The following is a 9,715-nucleotide window of genomic DNA, read 5'->3' as shown; positions in this document are numbered from 1 at the left end:
CAATATAAAAAAGATGTTGAGAAGAAAAGAGCAACAAAGATGATTAGGGGATTGGAGGCTAAAACATGTGAAGAATGGTTGCAGGATTGGGTATATCTAGTCTAGTGAAAAGAAGGACTAAGAGTGACATGATAGCAGTATTTTAATATTTGACGGGCTGCCACAAAGAAAAGAGAGTCAACTTATATTCCAAAGTACCAGAAGGCAAGAAAAGAAGCAATGGATCAAAACTAACCAAGGAGAGAAGCAATCTAGAACTAAGAAGAAATTTCCTGACAGAACAATCAACCAGTGGAACAGCTTGCCTTCAAAGGTTATGGGTGCTCCATCACTGGAGGTTTTAAGAAGAGACTGGACAGCCGCTTGTCTGAAATGGTACAGGTGCTTGGACTAGAAGACCTCCAAGGTCCCTTCCAACTCTGATGTTCTATGTTCTATGTAGAGAGCACCTGGATTAAAACAAGAGCAGACAGACAAATAAAGAGTGCTGCTATTTTGGTATCTACTATCATATGCTCAACCAAGAAGATGTGAATGGCTCCTTCCAAAAGCAAACTACAGATCTTTCAAAGAAGCATGAAGTCATAATGAGGGGAGCTTAGGCCACCATCTGTTGGGAGTCTAACTCTGCCAAGCATGGATCTTCCTGATGTCTTGCTAACAACTGTCCCCTTCAGAGGGTGGAGGAGACATTAGAGGATCAGTTATCCTTGACTTGATACTAATCAATTGGGAAGACTTAATTGAGGAAATGGAAGCAGCTGAACCCTACCTTTATAATACTTGGGTTCCTAATTTTAAGAGAAACTAAAACTGAATATAATCAAGCATAGCTCTTAAGGCTACCCAAAATAAACAAAAAACAGATTTTAATTAACTCAGTGCAATGATTAGTAGGAGTCTATGGCAGGAGAAGCTAATGGGCTAAGTAACTTGAAATCGGCAAGAGTTCCTTTAAAAAAGGAAAAATTAAAAGTATAATGGCAAACAATTCCAATGAGGACTGTAAAAGAATTGTCTGGATCCTTTTCAGTCAGATTTCAGGTCTGAATATGAGATAGAAACAGCACTGGTTGCACTCATGGATGATCTATGGTGGGAGGGGGATGGAGGTAATGCATCCATCTTGTTCGTCTTGATTGCTCATTGGTTTTCAATACCATGGTATCCTTATGGACTGACTTGGGGAATTAGGGGTGCGTGACACAGTTGTGTACTGGTTTACCTTCTTCCTCCAAGGCTAGTCCTCATTGGTGTTGGACAGGGAGCAATAGATCCAGCTGATGCCCCCTGTTTTGTATGGTTCTGCAGGGCTCAGTGCTTTCTCCACTCCTTTTTGACATCTACATAGAAATGTAGATGTGGATTTTCTTTTGCAGTCCCTGGAGGCTGTTGGGGCATGGATGGGGGACAACAGACTTCAACTGAACCTTGTAAGAGGAAATAGCTATGGGTGGGGGGGGGCTCTCTGTATCCAGGAATTTATCATCTTTGGTCTTGGATGGGATTGCACTACTCCAGATAGACCTGGTGTCTAATTAAGGGTCCTACTAGACTCAAAAATTACCAAGAAATGTAAATGGATGGAAATTGAGGCCCCAACAAAGGTCATCCATCAAAATGACCAATGCCATCTCTGTTCTATGCTCAGGCTGAGACTGTTCCCAATAATCCACCTATTCTGGGGGTCTCTAGTTGTTCCAAGACCATTGAGCAGCCACAGTGGTGGCCCTCTAGGCATTGTGTCTGATGTTTTATTTCCCATGGTGGCATTATTCCAGAGTAAAATTGGGTTTAAGTTACAGGAAAACTGATTACAATTGAATATTGGGGGAAATTTCCTAATAGCAACAGCAGTTTGACAGTAGATCCATTTCTCCAGAAAGCTGATGAGTTCCTCTTCACTGGATGTGTTCAAGCAAATGCTAGTCCGATATCTGCTTAGCATGCTTTAATGTGGATTCCCACACCTAGTAGAAGCTTGAATTAAATGAATGATATGGCCTTTTTAACCTTATAATTCCATATTAATTCCTATGTGTAGCTGAGAGCCATGGCATAGCCTCCTAGAAGTAGTCCTCACTTAGCACCTGCCTTGTACTGTGACCGTTCTCAGTGACAACAGTGATGAAAATGTAACTTTGTGACTGATCCTCACAGGTATGTAAAGCAAAGCAATGCTGAAGTAAGATCATAAGCATAATTGCGGTTTCACATAGTGACTGCTTCAGTTAACAACAGAGTTGCAGCTTCCAATTTAGGTTGCTAAATGAGGACTATCTGTATAGAGTTCAAAGTTTCTTCTTCTTCTGGTGGATTGTTGAAGAAACCCGCTCTCCTTCACCAGCTCAACTATATTTTGTTTTTCACTATAAGTAACGAGTACTTGTTTCAATATATGTAGGATACAATTTTTTAACTTGGTATAATATTTCGCAAGGGAAAGGGGATGGAATCGACAATCATCGTTTTTATTTTTCGACGTATCGTTTTTATTTTTAACATTCTAAAATAGGGGTCCCCAATCCCCGATCTGTGGACCAGTACCGGGCCATGGCATGCCAGCAAAGCCCCATCCGCGAGATGTAGGAAGCACATAAAACCACGCACCCACCGGTCCACGGAAAAACCTTTCTCCACGGAACTGGTCCTTGGTGCCCAAAAGGTTGAGGACCTCTATTCTAAAATATCACATATAAAAATAAAATAAATGCATTTATCACTTGCAAAATAAAATATCCAATATTTAGGAATCAGTCCAACTGGATTTAATGAGATATACTCTTTCCTTGTATTGTTGCACAGAATCAATTCCAAATCACGTATTGATTTCATGATGAAAATATGCAACTCAATACTCCAGATACATGGTTGTAAACAGCCTATACAGTATTTGCTTCTACTATGCTACTCTCCCCTACCTGAATTTGGCAACCCAAGGCAAGCTAACAGAATTAGTGTTATCCAGATTTTACAATATCATTTTTCGGACCAATAAAATTGTAGAATTGAAGAACGAGAAGCCAGCTGTTTTTTTCTGGTGTTGTTCTGATATGGCTTTTTTAAAAAAATTCCTGAAATGTTAACTCAAATCTGAAAGGTAGGTTACCTTCTGTTACCTTTTCATGTTGTTAGAAGAAACAGCCCATTCAACTATCTGCTCAGAGAACAGTATAATAATAACTAATAATAACTAATCTTGCATTTAATTGTATATGTATATATGTATGTGTATGTGTATGTATATGTATATGCAGGGCTTTTATTGTCATAGAACACCCAGAACAGAGTTCTGGCACCTTTTTTGGATGGAACCTTGTAGGGTAGGCAAGGTGGGTTGTATGATATGTGTGAGTTCCAGCACTTTTTTTTTTTTTTACAAAAAAAGCACTGTGTAAACTTGCATTTTGATTGTGATTTCTTTTTTCTTTTCTCTCTCTTTCTTTCTTTCTTTCTTTCTTTCTTTTTTTTTTTTTTTACAAAACTTGAATATTTTCATCATGAAATCAGCATGTGACGTGTAAAGGATTCTGTGCAAAAAACAAACAAACCCCAACAACTGGTAGAGAAATACAAGCAAGAAAATAAAGCAGCAAGAGAAGACTCAGTATTTTTTTTCCCGCATTTGACTTGGATGCTTCCCTTTCTGTATGGATCTCAAATTTCCATTGCGACTTCTTCACATGGTAAAAAGAGCAGCGATTCTCCCTGACTTTATTAAGAAACGAGGGAGGGTGGGGGGAAGCCAAGAAGAGTTTTTATGGGGGTGCCCTATTCAGCTGACATGTCCTTTTCGGAGAGCCAATGACTTGTTAGTACCCCTAGCAGCAGCATGAACAGATGTGTCCCTGACAGGCGATAGATGGTCAGGGTCCATCTGGCCAGTATAGCCTGGACAGAAATGATGTATACAGCTTCATCAGTGAATGGCTGTCATCAATCCTGAACCATGGATAGCGTAAATGACAGCTACACTGCAGCTGAGGCCCAGCTGTGGGGCTGGGGGAAAGGACTGATTTAAGAACAGTGGTAATCAGGAAGGTATCGTCTCTTGGACTTTAATTTGTATCTTTAACCTCCTTTAAATATCTCTCCGGATAGTGTGCCGAGCAGGTATGTGTCTTTAAAGAGCCTGATCGTGGAATTAGCTTCCAAGTGTCAGCCATTCTCTGCTCTCCTTTAACTGTTGATTACTCCAGGTCCCACTCTCCATTAACGAATGCATGCTGAGCATCAGCCACTGTACGGCGGCCTCCACAATTTAATTATTACCTCATTGATTTTTCATGTATTTCCATTTTCTCTTCTTCAAGTCAGAGTAGCTCTTCTATTGGGGCAATGTTTGTTTTCTCTCGCCAAGATTTCCTTGTGGAATTTGTTGGGAGTCAAATATTTGTTTGGTTTCTTCCCCCTCCCCCGTTCTTCTTCTTCATTATTATTTTTTTAACCCTTCAAGAATGTATCTTTCTGCCTGGCTGCCAGTCTCTGGTCACTCCAGTGCAGAGATATGGTAAAACATGGTAGTGATCGCTGCCAAAGTTATTACGAAGCCTGAATCAAATAATGTGTTGACTATAGGAAATTACTAATAGAAAGTACCGCCTTTTTCAAAAGGTTTCTCTTTAGTGTGTGCTAAAGATCATGCATAATTTGCATCTATTAGCATTTTATTATTCCACTGGCATTGGGGAAAAGAAAATGAAAACAATTATTGTATCCTCAGTGGACATTTCTTTACTTAGATCTGTTTTATCATAAATTATTCCCCCCTCCCTTTAACGGTATTCAGTATGTGGTTATGCCTGGAAATAATAAGAATGATGTTGTATTGCATTTTAAAAGCACAGGAAGTTAGATTTCATTTATGAACAGTTTCATCCACTGCTCTCATGCCTCTCTGTTTGCAAACATCCTTATCTGAAAGCATCAATTTATATTAAGCCACAACTACTGTATATCAAGTAACAGATTTAGGGACTTAGATTTTTACAGGAAATAAAAGCAAGCGATTGATTTGGAGTTTGCAACATAAAAATTTACAAAATCATAAAATTAGCCAGTACTTAAACCTTGAAATGGTGACCCGTGGTATTTCAAGTGTGCTAATGATTGAAAGGGGGGGGAAGATAAACTCCTCACCAATACAAAAATTATTCACACTGGATACTAGCTTCTTATTATGTCTGTGTAACTGAGAATTAAATGTCAACCTCAACTCTGAGGTAAAGTATGTAAGAATACTGACTAGTCATCAAGCTTTTTGTAATTGAAACAAAAAGGGATCTATCGAAGGGTTAACAATCTAGATTTAATTTGGAATTGGGCTTAACAAACAAAAAACATTTTATAGATGTTAGTGGACCCTCCCCCCAAAAAAGGCCAGTTCAAAACTCTTTATAATACACCCCAACATATAAATAAACATTGATTTGATCAGTGTGCACATTCTTTGGATTGGATACTAAAAGCAAATGTCAAGTAGTTTCATGGAGGGCGTAAGACAGTCTTGATCTTTTTATCTAGAAAACAATTTCAGGTATGGATGGAGGCTTACACCAAACAAAGAGAGCTCAATTGCTTTTGGATACCGGGGGACATCTTCAAGCCCTGTTGATAATCGGACTAATGGTGGATAATAAAGAAAAACAAAAGAAAAGGGATGTCTAAGATATACAGGCCCCACCCTATTTAGGTCTCCAAATCCAAACAGGCATCCAAGAAGGTAACAGGCCATCTGAATAAAAGCTGGGAAAATATACCCTTTATGATCGAGGTGTACCAGAAATTATGTTGCCCCTTTGTGGATAGCTTCTAACACAAGTATTGGCAATGTGGCTTCTTCATAAAATTACACAGGTGGACTTTAATAGGTCGTCTTACCAGGTTAGGGTGTATAGCAAGAGTGGATATCCTATGGTCTCAGGGCCACAGAAAGCCCCATGTCTTGGTGACAGAGTTATTAAAAAAAAATAGCTTCACGGTTTTCTACTACTCTGACACAGAAGAAATAACTATAGTGCAAATCCTAAAACTGACTTAGCAGATAAAAAAAAACAAAACACCTCACTTACTTTTTCCAAGTAGGAGGGGTGTAAAATCCTGGTTTTACATGCAGAAAAAGGTCCCATCTATTTTGTATCATTGCTCTGCTCACTAAAGTCCAAATAAAGTCTGGTCTTCAAAAAATTCCCTACCTCTACTGAATAAGATGTAACATCATATGCAGGTCTCAAGGTTATATCTTCAGGCAGGACTTCTCACTTGGTTGAGGATTTGTTCCTTTTCCTTCTCTCTTTGCCATCTGAAAAGAACACAAATTAATGGTGCCACAATAGCTTCTACAAAAGCCAAAGGAAAAGTACCATTAAAACATCAGTGGTCAAGAATCTATATTTTTTTTAATTCTTTTATTAAACATTACTCTATAGTGTTGCAATCGAAAAGACTCTTAGCAGTTTATGCAGAATACAAAAAGGCTAATTGAAACATCCATAGTAATCTATAAACCCATACAGAGTTCATAAATAACAATAAATACATCACAACCAAATCCACAAAAGTGAAAAGAAGAAATATAAAAATAAATACACCCAGATTTACCAATTGTAAATCTTCATTTCCTACGCCCAAGAATGAGACCTGGGTGAAACTCCCCAGTGTACCTCAATCCCACAAACACTTGTTACTATTCAGATTTTAGCTGACCCACTTTGAAAATTCAAGGAGCATTCAATAACACACTAAATTTTTTTAATAAAAGAAAATTTTGTTTTGCATTTTAGAAGGCATATTTTTGCTAAATACAAAACAATGAATGCATAGAGAAGTGATGTTTCCGCTATAAGTATAAGGACTACCTAACCCAAGTTTCCACCATCATAGACTAAAAAGAGACATAAGAAGATAATTCGGATTGGTTTTTAAAAAAATGAAAATATAGTGAATATCCTAATTTTAATGATTGTTGCCGACTGATTAATCAGACTTGAGAATGGAATATCACAACATATAAGGTAGGTTTAGTTTTTGTTTGATGAAATCTTAAGAATGTGCAGATGCTATATGATTGTAGGGAGACAGCACCTCCCCACAGAGAAAAATATTTTGGGGAATATTAGAAAAGCAGAATATAATATAAAATCTTAGGCAGAAACCACCACCTCCAAATCTCTCTGCCCCAAGCAGAAACCAGGTCTGTAGAAATGTAGATTTGACAATCCTATTCAGAAAGGTTGAGCCAGGAAGGTAGAAGCTGACGAGATTAGGAAGACAAAGACCCCTAAAATCTACATACCCCACCCAAACTCTAAAGACACGACCTTTAGGACATAATAGGATTAACCCACCACCATCAGAATACAAAAAGGGCACACTCAGACTCAGGTCAAAGTACATGACACAGGAAATACAAAACCTCAAACAGGAACAACTCCAAACACAAAAGCCCAAGAAGGTATGAAAACCCACCATTCCCAACTACATGTGGTCAGCTTTCCCAGAGCCATATTTCTGTCTGGCTCTGCTCTTCAATAAACTACAACCTTCTTTCTAAAGCAGTCTCCATTTTGTTTATTCCCGGCTTGGACTGGACCCCGATGAAAATTTTTCTTTCAACATGATTTTTCTCTTGATATTGGAATCGCATAGTGTAAAATTCATAAAGAATCTTTATCCTTCTGATAATTTTCTGTGTTGTGAAAAACTGATAACAGTATCATTAAAATCTTGAATTTCTCAATGAAACATCGAACAATTGTGGAGCAGCTATTAAGGCAAGCACATTTACACTGATGTGATGAAATTGAAAAAAATGATAATAGGTTTTGTATTTTTATTTTTCAATTTTCTATCATGGCCAAGAATTTTAAGGCAGGCAGGAGCAAACCTGCTTTCCAGGGGTAATATTTTTAAGAGCAGGAAGCAAATGAACCCCTCATTCTACCTGCATTCTTTCATTGCATCCTTTATTTTATACACAGTAATAGATTTCTGGCAGGAATGGATGTGGCAGAATGGGAACCTAAGTGTTAATATCATGTCTTCGCTATTCAATCAGTTTAAGAGTGTGGCGAACCTGAGTTGGTTCAGAAGCAAAAACATGCTCAACAGATGAAGAACAAGCAAAATGGTATTTAAAACACACACCTTTCATAGCAAAGTGGAGGAGATTTTACTAGGTTTCCTGAAGAACGAGAACAGCTTACTCGGCTGAACTGAAACATCCAAGTTGAAATGCAAACTTCCTTGGTTCCACCCAGTTGCTGAGCAACGTGAATGCATAACTGCTAAATTAGGTCCACACTCTGAGTGACCCCTGCTATTATACAGTTTAGGCCTCTAACCTAACCTGAACCACTGTTTAAGTGCCTGGGAAATTTAAAATCCACAAGCACAGCAAACAACCAGAGCTACATACAACACAACTAATAATACAAGAATAGAATGAATACAATGAAAATCAAACACTGCTGTACCTATCTGATCAAATAAGTGGATCCTGCAAGAGTAATGTTTCATCACATTTGAGAAGTTGTTGTTTTATTCATTTATTTGGAATATTAAAGTGCCACAAGGTGGCCTAGAGGTGAAGATACTTGCCTTACACCCAGGAGGCTGAGAGTTCAATCCTAGGCAGTGACAGATGTTTCTCTATCAGGACGCAGAGAGAAAATATCTGTTGCGAACTCCTCATAGGTGTCAGGAAGGGCATCCGGCCAGCAAATGCTCCACTCCATTCAGTCACCCCAACTCCACCCCAATAAAAGGGATTACAGGGTTATAAAATGGGGAAAAAAAGTTAAGATGCCACCTATTAAAAACTCTAGGCAGCTGCATGATGATAATTATATGGTATTAAGATGGTGAAAGCTCTTAGTGATTACATACCTAGATCTCTAGGATTATCTGTCCCTAACCTGGCTAGTCCAATCACCAATCATCACTGTACCTGAGTCCATTCACTTTGTTACTGTCAATCTCTTCTCTTTCCTTTACTTTTCCCAGCATTATAAACTTCTTTAGAGAGCCATTTTCTTGCATAATGTACCCAAGTTATGGTAATGTGTGCTTGGTCAGCTGTACCCTGAGAGAGAATTCTGGATTCATTTTATAAATCTATTCTTTCTTTTTCGTGGCATCCATGGTATTCTCAGGAGTTTTTTCCAACATCGAATTTCAAAAGCATCAATACTCTAGTAGTCCAATTTTTGCTTCTGTTGACTTTCAAAGAAAGCGTGATTTGAATCTTTGTAGGTATAGACACATCACAGCATCTATAGTGCCCAAAGTGTTCTTTGCTACTGTACCAAGTATAACTCTGTGGTATAACCCTTGAAGGCTCCTTTATCATTGATAGTCAATTCTAAAAAGCAGAAGCTATGCACCACTCCAATATCTCCACTATCAATTTTTAATGCTAGCTTCTGTATCTATTGTTATAATCTTCTTTATATTTAATTTTACATACATTAAAATATCAATTCAAATATTCCCATATTACAGTAACCTCCCTTATGAGTGTAGCGGGGACTGCCTGAGAGTGCTGGCAGGAGCTTGACTGGGAAGGAAAAGATTGGGACAGCTGCAGTTGGCTTTGGGTGTGGCTGGCGTGAGTGGAAGGAGGAAGGATAGAAAAGGAAAGGAAAGGAGAAGGCCGGGGGGTTGGAGTTGAGAAGAGAAGGTCTGGAAGCTTATTTTATCAAGGGTATTTTAAATA

The sequence above is a fragment of the Protobothrops mucrosquamatus genome, unplaced genomic scaffold (assembly GCF_001527695.2).
Source record: "Protobothrops mucrosquamatus isolate PMUCROS unplaced genomic scaffold, P.Mucros_1.0 scaffold591, whole genome shotgun sequence".
NCBI classification, from domain to species: Eukaryota; Metazoa; Chordata; class Lepidosauria; order Squamata; family Viperidae; genus Protobothrops; species Protobothrops mucrosquamatus.
Note: the sequence above shows the minus strand (reverse complement) of the source record.